Raw genomic sequence first — 14,525 nt, 5'->3', positions numbered from 1 at the left:
TTTTTTTAAAAAAAGAACTTTAATCAGTTAATCTTTCTAGAATGCACAACCTGCTAAAACTACAAAGCTTATCTCACCACTGCAAAGTGAGTTGCAGCATTTTCAGCTGGGGGAAGGGGCTTAATCCAGACATACCAACACCTTCCCAAAGTGCCACTGAGCTACAATACTGCCTTTCTAAGACTTGCACCACCATATGCATACACACATTGGATTTTAGCCTGAATTGGGTATCATAAGCAACAATATTAGATACATAAATCTGATGGGACAAGATCCAAACACCAAAAAAGTATGCCACAATTAAAAATCTTTTAAAATAATCTAAATCCTCTTGATGATTTCTTTATCAGCAGGAGCCCTTGTAATTTTCTAAGTGGTTTTTTTAATGCCACAATAGATCAAAAGATCATTACTATTCAACTTATTTGAATATTTCCTAATTCCCTAAACAGTTGCTTACTGTTTTCTAATTTAAAGTAATTCATTACATGCACATCTTGCATTTTATGTCAACTCAAAGTGAATTATACATTCTCTCTCTCTCTCTCCCGGACAATTCAGTGGCAGCATTTCAGTCATCCATATGGTTCATTTTATTTCAGTATACAAATCGGCAGTATATATATAAATTGGCAGCAACGTAAAGCATGATGGAAAATTACCCCTCTTTAATAATGCTAAACAATTCTAATGATCCCATAGGTTATGCTAAACATCAACAACAACAAATATGGAAATAATAAATATGCAGATAGAATGTTGTTTTTCAAAGCCAGAGCTTCTCCCAGGCAGCTCATAATAGAATAGATAAAGTAAGTTTGTAAATGCTTTCAAAAGATCCCTGCAAAGTGTGAGGGCAAGGACAGAACAGTCTTCTTCTCACTTCAGTAGTGAATTCTCTAGGTATATTTAACTTCCAAGGGAGCATGCATAGGATTATAGTCTAATGCACTTTAATTTGTGGCCTGCAAAATCATTAGTATCTTTCTTCCTATGAACTCAGAGTGGGATTGGGGCAGGCCTTGAAATGTACTAGTGCATTGAGCAAATGTAGTGTTGCACTATTATTGCTAGAACAGTTTTGGAAGCAAGGCAACCCTTTAATATCTTCTGCTACTGGTATAACAGTCTCAGCCTTCAACAGCAAGGGGTCCTCAAGATGTTTTGGACTTCCAACTCCCATCAGCCTCTCCAGCACATGCATTATGGGAATTGCAGTACAAAGAATCTAGAGGGCACCACACTGTTGAAAGCAGTATTACCTTGTTCAGAGTAAGTAGCTCTTTTTTTCTTTCCTTAGTAGAATGCTCATTTTTGTTTTTATGAAGCTTTACATCAGATAGGCTGTTCAGATGCTGTTAGACTCCAGCTCCCATCAGACCCAGACACCATAGTCAGTGGTCAGGAATTATTATTATTATTCAATGTATATACTGCTTAATGCCAAAAAAAGTTTCTAAATGGCTTACAAATTATTATTTTTAAAAAACAAGCTCCATCAACCATTGCAAGGTAGACCTTCACAGTGGGAGTTGTTATAGTCTAGCAACATCTAGAGGGCCACAGGTTCCCTATCCCTGAATTATATAGAATCATAGAATCTCAGAGTTGGAAGGGACCCATTGGGTCATCTTGTCCAACCCTCTGCAATGCAGGAATCTCAACTAAAGCATCCATGACAGATGACCATCCAACCTCTACTTAGAAACCTCCAAGGAAGGAGAGTCCACCACCTCTCGTGGGAGTCTGTTCTACTGCCAAACAGCTCTTACTGTCAGAAAGTTCTTTCTGAGGCTTAGTCGGACTCTCCTTTCTTGTAGCCATTGGCTCAGGTACTACACTCCAAAGCAGGAGAAACAAGCTTGCTCTACCCTCCATGTGACAGCCCTTCAGATATTTGAAGATGGCTATCGTATCTCCTCTCGGTCTCCTGTTTTCCAGGCCAAACATACCCAACTTCCTCAACTGTTCCTCATAAGGCTTGGTTTCCAGACCCTTGATCACCTTGGTTGCCCTCCTCTGCTCACGTTCCAGCTTGTCAATAGCCTTCTTTCATGGTCCTAATTAATTATATGCTTCCATCAACCTTGTGAGGACAGCCCATCTCTTCATTTCACTGGAAGACAGCAACCTGTCCAAGGCCACCGCAACTGGGCTGATATTTGGAACCATTCCTTCAATGTCTGCTCTCCAGCTTTCTTCCAAATTTACAGTGGGGAACGAGAGGATAAATATTAAGGTCAACTAATAAACTGGAGAAAAGCAGTGAAAATAAGCATGCAATACAGTAAAAGCATACTGTGATCCTTCACTATAGGAATAGCTTTTAAAACTATTGTCAGCAGACCGAACTTTGGCTGTGAGTTTGGCAAGGGGAGTAGGCTATATGCCTGAGCCTCCCTTCTAATTCCTGGTTCCAGCATGCATTCAATTATTCAATTGCTGAAATAGCCAGGCCAGCCTGGTAAGGGCCTGCCACATAGTATGGGTCATTAAGGTAACAAAGGGAGTGGCTCTGTGCAAGGTGCAAATGGGTGGGACTCCCTCCCTCCCTCCACTGTCTGCTAGTTAAAAATAAAGTACAAAAGGCCAGAGTGGTGAGTTGAGTTATGTGAGCTAGAAGTTTGATACAAAAGCTGCAGCATGGAAAGGGAGAGAGAGAGAGAGAGAGAGAGAGAGAGAGAGAGAGAGAGAGAGAGAGAGAGAGCCATGCCTGATTTCCGCTGGAATATGGAGATGGGAAAGACAGAACACTCTTGGGGTGTTGATGCTGTGAAGCCCTCCATCCTAGGCTGAGGTTGTAAATATGTGCAAATGAACCATATATCCTAAAGACACCACAGTCTCCACTGTGCCTCGTTCTGAAAGAAACACAAACGCTGGAAACCCCTGGAATCTCGCACCACTCAGAGATTGAGGTAGTGTGCCACACTATACATATCTGTTCTGTACTACGTAGGTTAGATAGGACAGCTCAGACAGCACTGGTGCAATTTAATTAGTTCCAAAACAAAAATGCATGGATAAACAGAATCAGAGAGGATGCTGAAACGGTGTCGGGAACTATCTTTAGTTATTTAACACGGTCCACTTTACTAATCACTGTGACAAAAGGAAAATTATGATTGTCCTTAAATCAAGAGATGGGATCTTTAACCTAGCCAAACTTTCCTTCTTTCCATCCAAGGTATTGGTATTCCACCCTCCAGCTTTTTTAAACCAAAAACCCAAGGGTGCTTAACATATGGCTGATTAAATCAATTATATTTATTTATTTATTTATTTATTTATTTATTTCTGATATTTATAGGCAGTTTTTTTGTCCTAGATGGTCACCACACAGTTCACAGAACGATTGGGCAGGGAGGTGGGGGGCCTCATCCGTCAAGTAATACGTTGCTTAAACAAACAAAAACCACCAGTAAAAACAAATTCAATAAATTAGGCATGATGCAACTTACTTAAAATATCTGCTAGACTAGAAAGGTCTTCATTAAAGCACCTAGAGAAGGGGGAAGTGTCTGATCTCAGCTGAAAGAGAGCTCCACAGAGTCGCGCTCACAATCATAAACACACAGCTCCTGGTGGATCTGAGCCATTGGGAAACACTAGCAGAAACTCCTTCAAAGATTCCATTGATCAGGGATGGATGTAAGGAATCAGGCAGTCCTTAAGACATCCTGGACCCAAGCCGTTAAGGGTCTTATGAATTCATACAAGGAGCTTACACTTGGCTTGGTAGCGTAATGCAAAGTAACAAAATATAATGCATGGAATTAACTCAGCAAAACAAGAGCACCAGATCAAAGAGGAAGAGTCAGTAAAATCTGTAGAGGACCGCTGGATGTTCTGCTGGGTAAACACAAAGGCTTTCTGGGAGACACATCAGACTCTGTTGCAGGTTAACCTATCTTGGGAAGGCGTTCCACATTGAGGGTGCCATATAAACTAAGCAGGACCTCTTTGATCACTATCTGCCTCAAGGGACTCAGAGGTGGATCTCCAAAGATGACCGGTTAATTTGGGAGGAGGCAATCCTTTGGGATCCCATGACCTTTAGGACTTTGCTTACCATTCAATAACTTTAACTGACTTAGAAGCAGTACAGAAATCCCCAGGACATACTTCCATGTAAATGGGACTGAATTGCCAGATACATATTTTTGTTTGGTGTGGGGGGGGGGGGCGTGTGGTGCTGGGAATGGCCCTCAGAACTTGTTCTCAGACTGAGATGTTCTCTGTTCGCTTGTCACAATTACAGGGAGTGGAACAAAACCACCAAATGCATATTGCAATATGGCTTTGGCCAGGGCGTGGTTTCCGAAACACCTGATTGGCTGGCGATAATGTCAAGCGCATGCTCAATCTCTAGTGGATGCAGTTTCAACATCACTCATCCTCAAGGAAAGTGTTAGCATAGGAGTTTCTGCCATAAGTAGCAGGATCTTAACCAACATGTGGAAACGAGAAGGGCAGTTTTTCAAACCTCATTTTCAAAACTGAACTAGTGCTTTGCTAAGAGGGCCACTTGTAAAAGCATCTTTCTTTCCAGATATCTCGTTGGGGGGGGAGGTGTTGTTTCTGAAAATTCAACTATTCCAGAAATCTTGACATTCAGCACCTGAAGCCAGTTCATGTCACAACAAGAGCTTTGCATAATTTCAATTTTTCTAGCAAGGGCTAACAGTGCACCTGTCACAATGCAGCATGGAGTATATTATAGTATACTTACGCTGTGTATAAACAAAATAATCTCTAAATTGGATTCTTTCAAGCACATTGGCCTATGTGTAAAAGTGGGGCCTGGTCCATTAGGGCAAATGAGGCACTGCCCCACCAAACCTCAGCTGCCTGTCTTCTTACTTAGGCTCAGTTACAGCAAGGAAAAGGATGAGGACAAAACTGGAATTTGTTGGCCTTGCCTCTCATTGGCTCCGGTTCCGCCTACTGTTGTCCTCCCTGAATTCTGCTCCACTAGTCTCAATGGGCATCAACCACCACTGCTTTTACATGGCGGTGACAAAACAAGGCTACTCCAAATAGAAAATGATAAAACTCAAGACTCTAAGTATAGTTTTTTGAATACTAAAATGAATTGCCGCAATATTTTTTTTCCATACAAAGACCAGACAGACTTCAAACACCCAGATGGTCACTGTGTTGCTGTCCTTAATTAGACTTAATATTATCATCATAAATATAAGTCGCCACAATGGACCCACTCGTATTGTTCCCTGGGCTGAGGGGTAACTGTTTCCTCTCTTGAATGATTTGTTGAGAGAGAGAGAAGAATACCCTTTCATGGGTCTCTATATACACAGGTTTACCAGAAGACTACAGCATATCAGTAAAACATTATGCTCTTTTTTTAAAAAAACAAAAAAACCCAAATGAATTCAGTTACTTCCCATCAAAACATGCAAAGGGGGGGGGGGGAGAATGCCAGCTACGCAAATACAACTTGTGCCAGGGAAAATGTATGTCAAAGCAATTTGAAAACACATCTGTGCAAAGGTTTGCATGCAATTACTGTGTGCGCACCTTGGAATATATTGAGTGGCATACTGGGAATACGCTGTCGTGAGTTATTTATTTTTACAGCGTATGGAATCGGGGGGGGGGGGAGAGCAAGCAGCCCACAACATCTCAGCTGGCTACCTGAAAACTAAGGAGTATGATGGACAGGAAATGCTTTCCTAGCCACAGACACCTGCACTTACTGTTAAGCAAAGGTCACCACACAGTTAAGCATGTTAATATCAGGGTACCGGACTGCTAATATAAAAGTGAGGACTGATCAGGGTACCGGACTGCTAATACAAAAGTGAGGACTGATCAGGTCTCTATATATCTGTGGCTTGGACTTTCTAGCAATTAGTTTGATACGCTGCCCTGATTTATACATGCACTCTCTCACCCTCTCTTGTCTCCCAACACTTCCACTGCTCCAGCTAGATAGCTCACTATGTTAAATTGGGCTTACTCACAGGTAAGTATGCATAAGATTGCCGTTTTAAGTCATTCTACTCCCAAGTTGTAATACACAGTTTGCAAATAATGCCAACGGACGCATGCAGAATTTATTTCACGCAGGCCAGGCAGCAAGCAGGCTTTAGTGGCATGATGACATCAGTCACTGTCACAATAAACTGGGGCTAGTGGTTCCAGATGTTCCTTATGTTAAGGGAAGTTGTCCCTTAATACATATCCTCGCAGCAACTGTACAATCTGTCCCTCTCCCCCTTGAGAAAAAACGTTCCTATAGTTTTGATGTGCATACACCTCAAAAGTTGCCCGGGTGGGTGGGTTTTATTCTGTTTTTCAGCTGTGATTAACTTACAAAATGGAAAGACTAAACGGGAAGGCTTCTCTCTCCGCACCCACACAGAAGGGAACTCTCCACTCACCTCCGTCTCATGTACTACATTTCTAAAACGATCTCCTGTTAAAGCACAGTTCTTCGTCCGCCGATAAAATGAATGAACACGTACTTTATCTCCTGCGATCAGCCATATTAACCACGCTTGGCTGGGGCTGTCTGCGGATAAAGGAGTATAACAGCAGGAGACCCACTTCGTGCGCTGCAGGCGGCGAAAGGAGAATCCAAAAAAAGTTTTATTTCACTCTTTCCGGGGGGGGAGTCTTCGCCTCTCGACGCACCTCCTTCACACCTGCACTTACCCTGGATAGGTTTCAGGCAAGAAATGAGACCGTATGCGGCGATAGAGGGCGGGAAAGGTGACAGCGGATGCGAAGAGAAGAGCCTGCCGGTTACTCCGCACCCCGATCTCGACCAACAAGAGAGGACACATCATCCATCTTTCTGTCTCTCTCGCTGATGGATCCTCACTCCTTTACAGGCTTGCCACGCTTCGCCGCTGAACGGACAAAGGAGACTTTATTTTACACCCCCGTCTCGAGCAGACTAGGAGCTGCACAAGGGAGGTGGCAGCGAAGATAGGTCTTTTTGCCCGCGCGCAAACACGATCGCGCTTTTTCGGAAGTGCTGCGCTCGAGAACATTTCCCCAGGCCCCTCCAGAAGGCGCTCGCACTCTGCGTAAACTGGAAGCACCTTGGCTCGTTATTCCGGCCGCGCGTGGGAGGGCCGGTAATGGTTCTGCGCGATCAAGTGCACTCTGCACATGCTCCGGGTCTCACCGCTCCGATCTAGTGCAATGCGGCGCGTTGGCTTTCCAAACAAACTGAGCTAAGCACGTTAAACCCTTCCTACGACAGAAGAGGCGCTGGCCAGCCAGGACTTGGCTGGGCATCACAGTTAGCCAGCCACATGGCTCCCAGAGAGCCGAGGCACAAACGCTCTCCCGGCCTCCCAGTGCCCATGGGCAGCTGCTCGGCCAGGCTCTCCCACAAAGAGGTCCACTTCAGCTGTGGTTGGCTCCGCCAGCTTCTGCTCTCCAGCAACTATTCCAAGCTCATCGATTTAAAAACAACTCCCACGGCTTCTTACATCTGGCCCCAGAATCCAACACAACACAACCCACACACACAAAGAGAGAGAGGGGGGGTAGCTGCCAGTCACACCTGCCCACAAGCAACTATCCAATCCCCTAGGAAGGATTGCTATTTTACGCGCGCTCTTGCCTGGAGAGCAATTGCCACTGAACTTTGTGGAATTAACTTCTGAATGAAGCTTTGTCTCCAAATGCGCCACCCGACAGAGTACTGGTCCCCAAAACTAACCAAGTCTGCCGGCGCTCCGGCGCCTCAGATATTTAATCCTCTCAAGCCTCTGGAATCGCGAAAGGGAAAACAACAGAGCAACCATGTGCGCGCTTCCTCGGAAATACGTGGCATGTCTCACCCTTTTCAATGGGGCTTACTCCCAGGTAAGTACGTGTGCGTGCGCGCGCGCACACACAGGATTACAGTATTAATATAGGTCAAGTTTACAGCGCTCTACTTGATGGGCAGACGGTCATGCTTAGGCAAAACGTAAGAGTTGCTCGCATCCCCTTGCTTGGAAGACTAGTTTGAGCGCTCCCACGACTCAAAAAACCGACAAAAGTTCCCTCTTTTTACGCCCAAGCGCAAATAGAGATGCCGTCGGGACAGAAGTCCAGAGCCCCACTTAGCGGAAGGCCTGCAAGTGCAGCAGGGCATTTTGAAGTAAGCGACGTAATACACATAACCATCTAAACCAGGTGAGAAAAAAATACCCCTTTCAGTCCAGAGCCTGATCACCTAAGGGCGCCACTCCACCCCCCCCCCCCCCCTGCGCGCATACACGTTTGCTGCTGGTGCTTTCCAGCTCGCATCACGCGCGCTTCACTTCCTCGCCGCCTCGCTCCCCACGGCACGATCGTGGTTTCGAATTTCCACTTTCCCGGCACCTAAGGATCGGGAAGAAGCAGGTTGCGTAGCGGACCTGGTTGTGGGAAGCGGGTAACTGAGCGGAAGGCGATCTCTCTGTCACCGGCTCCGTCCGATCTTTTCTCCAGCCCTGGGACAGCATCGCCGAAACTGCTCCCTGCACAGGTTACGCCGAGCAAGACAACCAACGGCCGGCTGCACTGCACAGCCCCACCACCACCAAAGATAGATAGACAGATAGATGATGATAGATGATAGATAGATAGATAGATAGATAGATAGACAGACAGACAGACAGATTGGCGCTCGCTTTCCTCCCTCTGGCGGGAAGAAAAAAAGCTCCTTCCTCGTGCGCCCTAGAGAGCGCAGCGGCGGCAAACCTTACCTGGCGCGCAGCAGCAAAGATGAGCCGGGATCTAGGCTAGCCGCTCCGCCGGAGGCAAGGCAAGCGCGCCGATCGCCCCATCCAAAGCCGCGCTCTTTCTCCAGTATTAGGAAACCGCTATGTGCCACCGGCGATGTCTCCTCACGGGGCCAGGAGACACGCAGGCAGGCAGAGCCACCTGCGCCCGCCGGGTGGAGGGGAGCTGGAATGAAAGCTGAGGCAGCAGCCGAGGCTCCGAGGAACCCGCAAGAAAGATCCGTGGAAGAGAAAGAGAAAAAAAACCTCAAGCCTGGAGGGTGGGGAACGCAGGAGGGATAATGAAACCCGACGGAAAGTTCGACGGGGTCACGCGTCTTCACGAGACTCCCAGCGCGGCTCTGCTGGCAAGGGAGCGGCGGCCGGAGAGCGCCACCAGCGCGCTTTGGAAACTACCGCGAGGCTCCTTGGCTTTCCCAGCCGCCTCTCCTTCGCTTGTTTCAAGGGACTGCGAGGCGGGCGGCCCTGATAGGGCGGCGGAGGGCGAGGGCTGCCCGCCCCCTTTCCGGGCGCTGTCACTCATCTTCCTCTACCCCACGCGGACGACCACTTAGGCTCCTCCCCCCCCCAAGGCGTGCCCACGTGGCTATGTCACCGTGATCGTCCAGTCCGAGGGAGGGAACTGTGGGGTGAGGATCAGGCCTTGAAATGGCAGTGTCTGGGACTCATCTCTTGCTTGTGGGGTTCTGGTTGGCCACTGTGAGGACTGGACATGATGAGCCTATAGCGCTCTTCTGCTGTCAGATAAAGAAATATATAATGTTGTGAGTTTGGTTAGTCTGATGGCTTGATCCCAGAGTTACTAATCCCTGGAGTCGTGGATCCAGCAAGGGTTAAAATCTAATGGAAGATTCTGTTGTTGAACTAGTCAGGCAATTGCTTTGGCATTAATGGACTTATGGACTATTGTTACTATAACGAAAGAAGTTGCCCTGTGGCAGAGGGCACATGGGTGGTACTGAGAGAAACCTGTGTGAGAGAGCTTGAGAGCAGCCAGGAGAGAGAAAGAGAAAGAGATGCTTGATTTCTGCTAGAATCTAAGGCTGTCACTTGTAGAAGCAAGAACTTTTGGGGTGTTGATTCTGTGAGCCCCTCTATCCTAAACTTGGGTTGTATATATGTGTAAATAAACCATATGTCCTAAAGACAACGCAGTCTCCGCTGTCCCTCATTCTGAGGAAACCAAACATTGGGTAAGCGCCTGGAAGCCCTGGCATCTCACACTACTTGGAGATTGGGGTGGCATCCAACAGTATGTTGCTAGGAGTACCCAGGCTGAAAGGTGCTGCTACCTCCCCTGTATAATTTCCCTCCCTCGTCTCACCAATAGATTTGGAATTGAGCTTCACTGAAATCAATACCTGGTTGGTTTCAATAGAAATTTACTTACACGTTTGTGTGCTTAAGGATTGTAACTTAAAACTGTTCAAAGCTCCATTAGGAAGGCCAGGAAGGCACACGGATTTAGGTGGGTCTTTACCAATTACGTGTGTGTTTAGAATTGCAGCCCAAAGGGTTCCCTTTCTTGGTTATTGTTTGGCATTTGTTATTTTCATGTAAGCTGCCTTGAAACTATATAGTGTAGGGCAGGTGTGGGGGACCTGGTGCCCTCCCATTGTTGTTGGACTACAACGCCCATCAGACCCAGCCACTGGCCAGTGGGGATGATGGGAATTGTAGTCCAGCAACAGCTGTTGCCCCTTCTCTGTCATAGGCGATAGATACATTGTAGGGTGTCCTTTGAAAATACAGTAAGGCTAGAATGTTTACTCAGATGCTAAGTCCCACTTTGAGTTGCATAAGAGTGCACAGGACTGCAGCCCTGCATGAAATTTTCTCCAGCGTCATCTGATCTGATTTTAATTGAGGACATTATATGCTGATGACTCACTGTAGTAATTGTGTTATTTTTATTCTAAATACCCTTCAGTTTTATTAACTTTACCTCTGATGGTGATATGTTCTTTTACTGATCCCAACCCATGATTGCTGTATAAGTTATTTTCTGCATTTGCGACTCTCTCTGTTAACCATTGGATAGCTTGGATTTGATAGCAAAAGTCAAGCTTGCATGGCAGAAGTCTGAGTGTGTTGCCCAATCTTAAACCTTAAATGGTAAATTCAAAAATTAAGATTTTGCAGCATTAGGGTTGCTACCTGTTTTTTAAAAAATCACAGTGCTATCAGAACTGAAGCAATATGTTTGCAGTCCAGATCCGTGTACTTGAAATTTCCAAATTGCTTGAGAAGAGGGAGCAGATTGGCAAGAATAGTGTTCCCCCTCTTTCTAAATAGTTTTATATCATTTGATGTCCTCCCGGCTGCTCAGTTCCATGCTGGAGCCTGGGAATTAACAAGAGCATGAGAGAGAGAGATAACTTAGGAAGAAGGGGACTCAATTGATCAGGGTACCGTTTCTCCCTCCATAGCCATTCCCACCCCATGCTGTCACTTCCCTTACCCTACCTGTGCTGCTCCACCTCTGGGCACTGGGTTGTGTTCAGGCAGAAAGAACGACTCAAAGGGCAGTACAGGCAACAAGGCAGAGCAGAGCACTCCTGAAACCAATCTGCTCCCTTCCCCAGACACATGAATGAATGAATTTACTTTATTCAGTCCCAGACCAGCATAAGCAAAACATCTAAATAAACAGCATAACAGTATGAATCTAAGTGAATAATTATTAAATAAATGGGAGCCAGAACCAACCGTAGATTAAAACATACACATAGAATACTTGATTAAGCATTAATAATGGGTGAATAAAAACTAATAAGAAGAATTTAAAAAGACCAGTTAGAATAGCTACAGTGGAACCTCGGGTTGCGGACGTAATCCGTGACGGAGGCACGTCTGCAACCCACAGCTTTCGTAACCTGCATCTGCGCATGCACGTGATGCAATTTAGGGCTTCTGCTCATGTACGAGTGGTGAAACCCGGAAGTAACCCTTTCTGGTGCTTCCGGGTTTCCCACGGTCCGCAACCTGAAAACACGTAACCCGAAGCATTTGTAGCCCGAGGTACCACCGTATATGGAGTGAGGCTTCAATGATACAGATCTAACAATATGGGCCTTCATTTTAGGACTGATTTGTAGCATAGACCATCCTTCGACGAGAATCTATCCTGGCAGTGCAGAATCTGGGAACTGAAAATGTGTCTTCTGGGCTTTTGTCCTGTAGTAATAGGGAGATGTTGTGTTGTTCTGAACACCCAAGGAACTTATATAGGATGGGCTGGATAAACCTGGCTTGAATATCCCAGACACATGTATATAATTATTATTAATTGCCACTTAAACCACCATGCCAAGGCAATCTACACATAAAATAATTAAAAACAGTGTATATATTTGCCACGGATGACAGAGAACATTGAAAAAATAATCCTGATGGATCAGACCAAGGGGCCAACTAGTCCCCCATCCTTTAATAGTGGACAGTCAGATACCTATGAAAAGATTATGACAAGCCTGACATGCAGGTAACAGACCTCCTTTGTTGTTTTTCCTCAATGCCTGGAATTTAGGGATATAGCGCCTCTGGACTTGGAGGTTCCATTTCGGTATTGTTGCCAATACTACTGATAGACCTGCTCTCTGTTAATGGGACTAATCCTTTACAAGGCATCTGTTTTGCCAAATGCAGGAGTTCTTTCGGATTCAGTGGCAGTAATGCTGGTGGGGAGAGGTTCGGTGCTTTTCTTAAGTAGCAGCCTTGAATACAGAATAAAAAGCAATGAAACAATCTTTAAGCAGAATAACATAGTGCAAGCCAGATAAAATGCTTCCCCGTTCAGTTATTGGTTGCTCAAGGGAATGACAAAGGAGTGACTGCAGCATGATTGTATCCCGATAAAATCTGTTCATGCCACCCGTCAAGTTTTTATCTGATTTTTGTTTTAGTGATGTTCATTTGCTTTACAAGTCAAGCTTTGTTTACATCAAGGGCATGCAGGTATTTTATGTACTAATTCTTATATACTAAATTTAATTGTGATCGCTTCACCATTCTGAAAGTTGTGATTGTCCTGTATGTTGTTGCTTTACTCTCCTGTGGCCTGTGGTCTATGTACTAACACAATAAATGCTATTCTGAATTCTGGCATCCAGTGAAATTGAACATTTGGAGGATTGGGGACAGAGAAAAGTAATGTATTGGCCGGAATATAAGCTGCACCCACAAATAAGCCTCACCTTTAAACTTCAAGGGAGAAAGGGGGGAAAAGACAACACCCGAATATAAACTACTCCCTTAAAATTGGGTTACAGGCTGAAAATCTGTGGTCGGTAGAATTGTAACTCTGAGCCAATTTAAACCTTTGATTGTGCAAGCCCACAAAAGTTACCGTACAATCGCTAAATCACAAATCGCTATTCATTTGCTACAATTCCGTAGGCACTCACTGGAAAATGAACAGTCTCAAACTCGCAAATTGGCAAGAAAATATTTTTTGTTCCATTTTACTATATGTCTGTTTCAGCAGTGATATCGTAAAAGCCGATTTTTGTAAGGTCATGAATTTATGCCGCGCTTTTAACTTTTCACGGTCGGAATTTGGGAGGAAAAGGTGTGGTTTATATTCAGGCCAATACGGTATGTGCTTTTTCACACAGTGCATGCTTAAACTATGGAATTGAGCCCCAAAAGAGGCATTGATGGCTACCAACTTGGGTGGGTTTAAAGGAGAATTAGACAAATTCATGGAGGATGAGGCCATTAATGGCCACTAACCCAGGTAGCTGTGTTCTACCTCCATAGTTGGAGTCACCATGTTTCTTAATACCAGTTGCTGCTATTTCTGCAGGAAGGGAGAGGGCTTTTCTCTCAGATCCTGCTTGTGGCTTTCTCACACACATCTGGTTGGTGCCACTGTGACAATAGGATGCTGTACTAGATGGATCAGGGGCCTGATCCAGGAGGCTCTTCTTGTGTCCCTATGATAATGCAAGGTTCATGGTCACAGGGAGGCAACTGCTGAACACTCTTAGAACCTCCCTTCAGTATTTGCACTAAAGACATGAGGATTTATGACTGAAGAGGGTTCTCCATTCCTGATTTTCACCATGTGAGCCTATTTCCTGATACAGTGGTACCTCAGATTACATACGCTTCAGGTTACATATGCTTCAGGTTACAGACTCCACTAACCCAGAAATAATACCTCGGGTTAAGAACTTTGCTTCAGGATGAGAACAGAAATCGTGCAGTGGCGGCGCAGTGGCAGCAGGAGGCCCCATTAGCTAAAGTTGTGTTTCAGGTTAAGAACAGTTTCAGGTTAAGAACAGACCTCCAGAACGAATTAAGTTCTTAACCCGAGGTACCGCTGTACTGTTTCATGGGATAATAGCTCAAACGCAACACAGCAATCGCGTCCATATTGGCACACCTTTCTCTGCACCATTACGACTGGTGCATAAATCATGGTTTGGGAAGTCCAAAACTGAAAAAGAGGCAGACTGTTGCTGCTGTTCGTTGTTGATCTTCTGTCACTTACAATCATATATGCTTCGGATTTTAAAAGGGGTTTGTAGACTATTCTAACCACAGGGTACACGAGACATGAAGTAATGGCGCAATATTAGATAGTTCAGCGTTCTTAACATCAGAGCCCAGACGCTATGTCAATACTATCTATGCAGCTGTCAAATTATTCTTAAGTGCATCTTTTGCGTCGTCATGCGCACCATCTTTTAGCAAGCGGTGTATTGATATTGAGAGCATGAGTCTTCAGAGTCGTATTCTCCACTGGAATATATGTTTCAAAGC

General features: G+C 45.2%; 1 protein-coding gene and 1 long non-coding RNA gene across 2 annotated transcripts in view; one reads left to right on the top strand and one right to left on the bottom strand.

Annotated features, from left to right (window-relative positions):
• TAFA4 (TAFA chemokine like family member 4) overlaps positions 1 to 6,622 on the bottom strand; it is a 125,135-nt gene extending 118,513 nt beyond the window's left edge. The window contains exon 1 of the mRNA XM_081903423.1: positions 6,411 to 6,622. The gene's annotated coding sequence lies outside the window, so the exon portion shown is untranslated. The remainder of the gene's footprint in view (positions 1 to 6,410) is intronic.
• LOC309365452 overlaps positions 1 to 14,525 on the top strand; it is a 258,469-nt gene that overhangs the window by 77,675 nt on the left and 166,269 nt on the right. The gene's annotated exons all lie outside the window — the stretch shown is intronic.

The sequence above is a fragment of the Podarcis melisellensis genome (genome assembly GCF_964234715.1).
Source record: "Podarcis melisellensis genome assembly, chromosome: 2".
In the NCBI taxonomy this organism is placed as follows: Eukaryota; Metazoa; Chordata; class Lepidosauria; order Squamata; family Lacertidae; genus Podarcis; species Podarcis melisellensis.
This window is presented reverse-complemented; position numbering and strand designations above follow the sequence as displayed.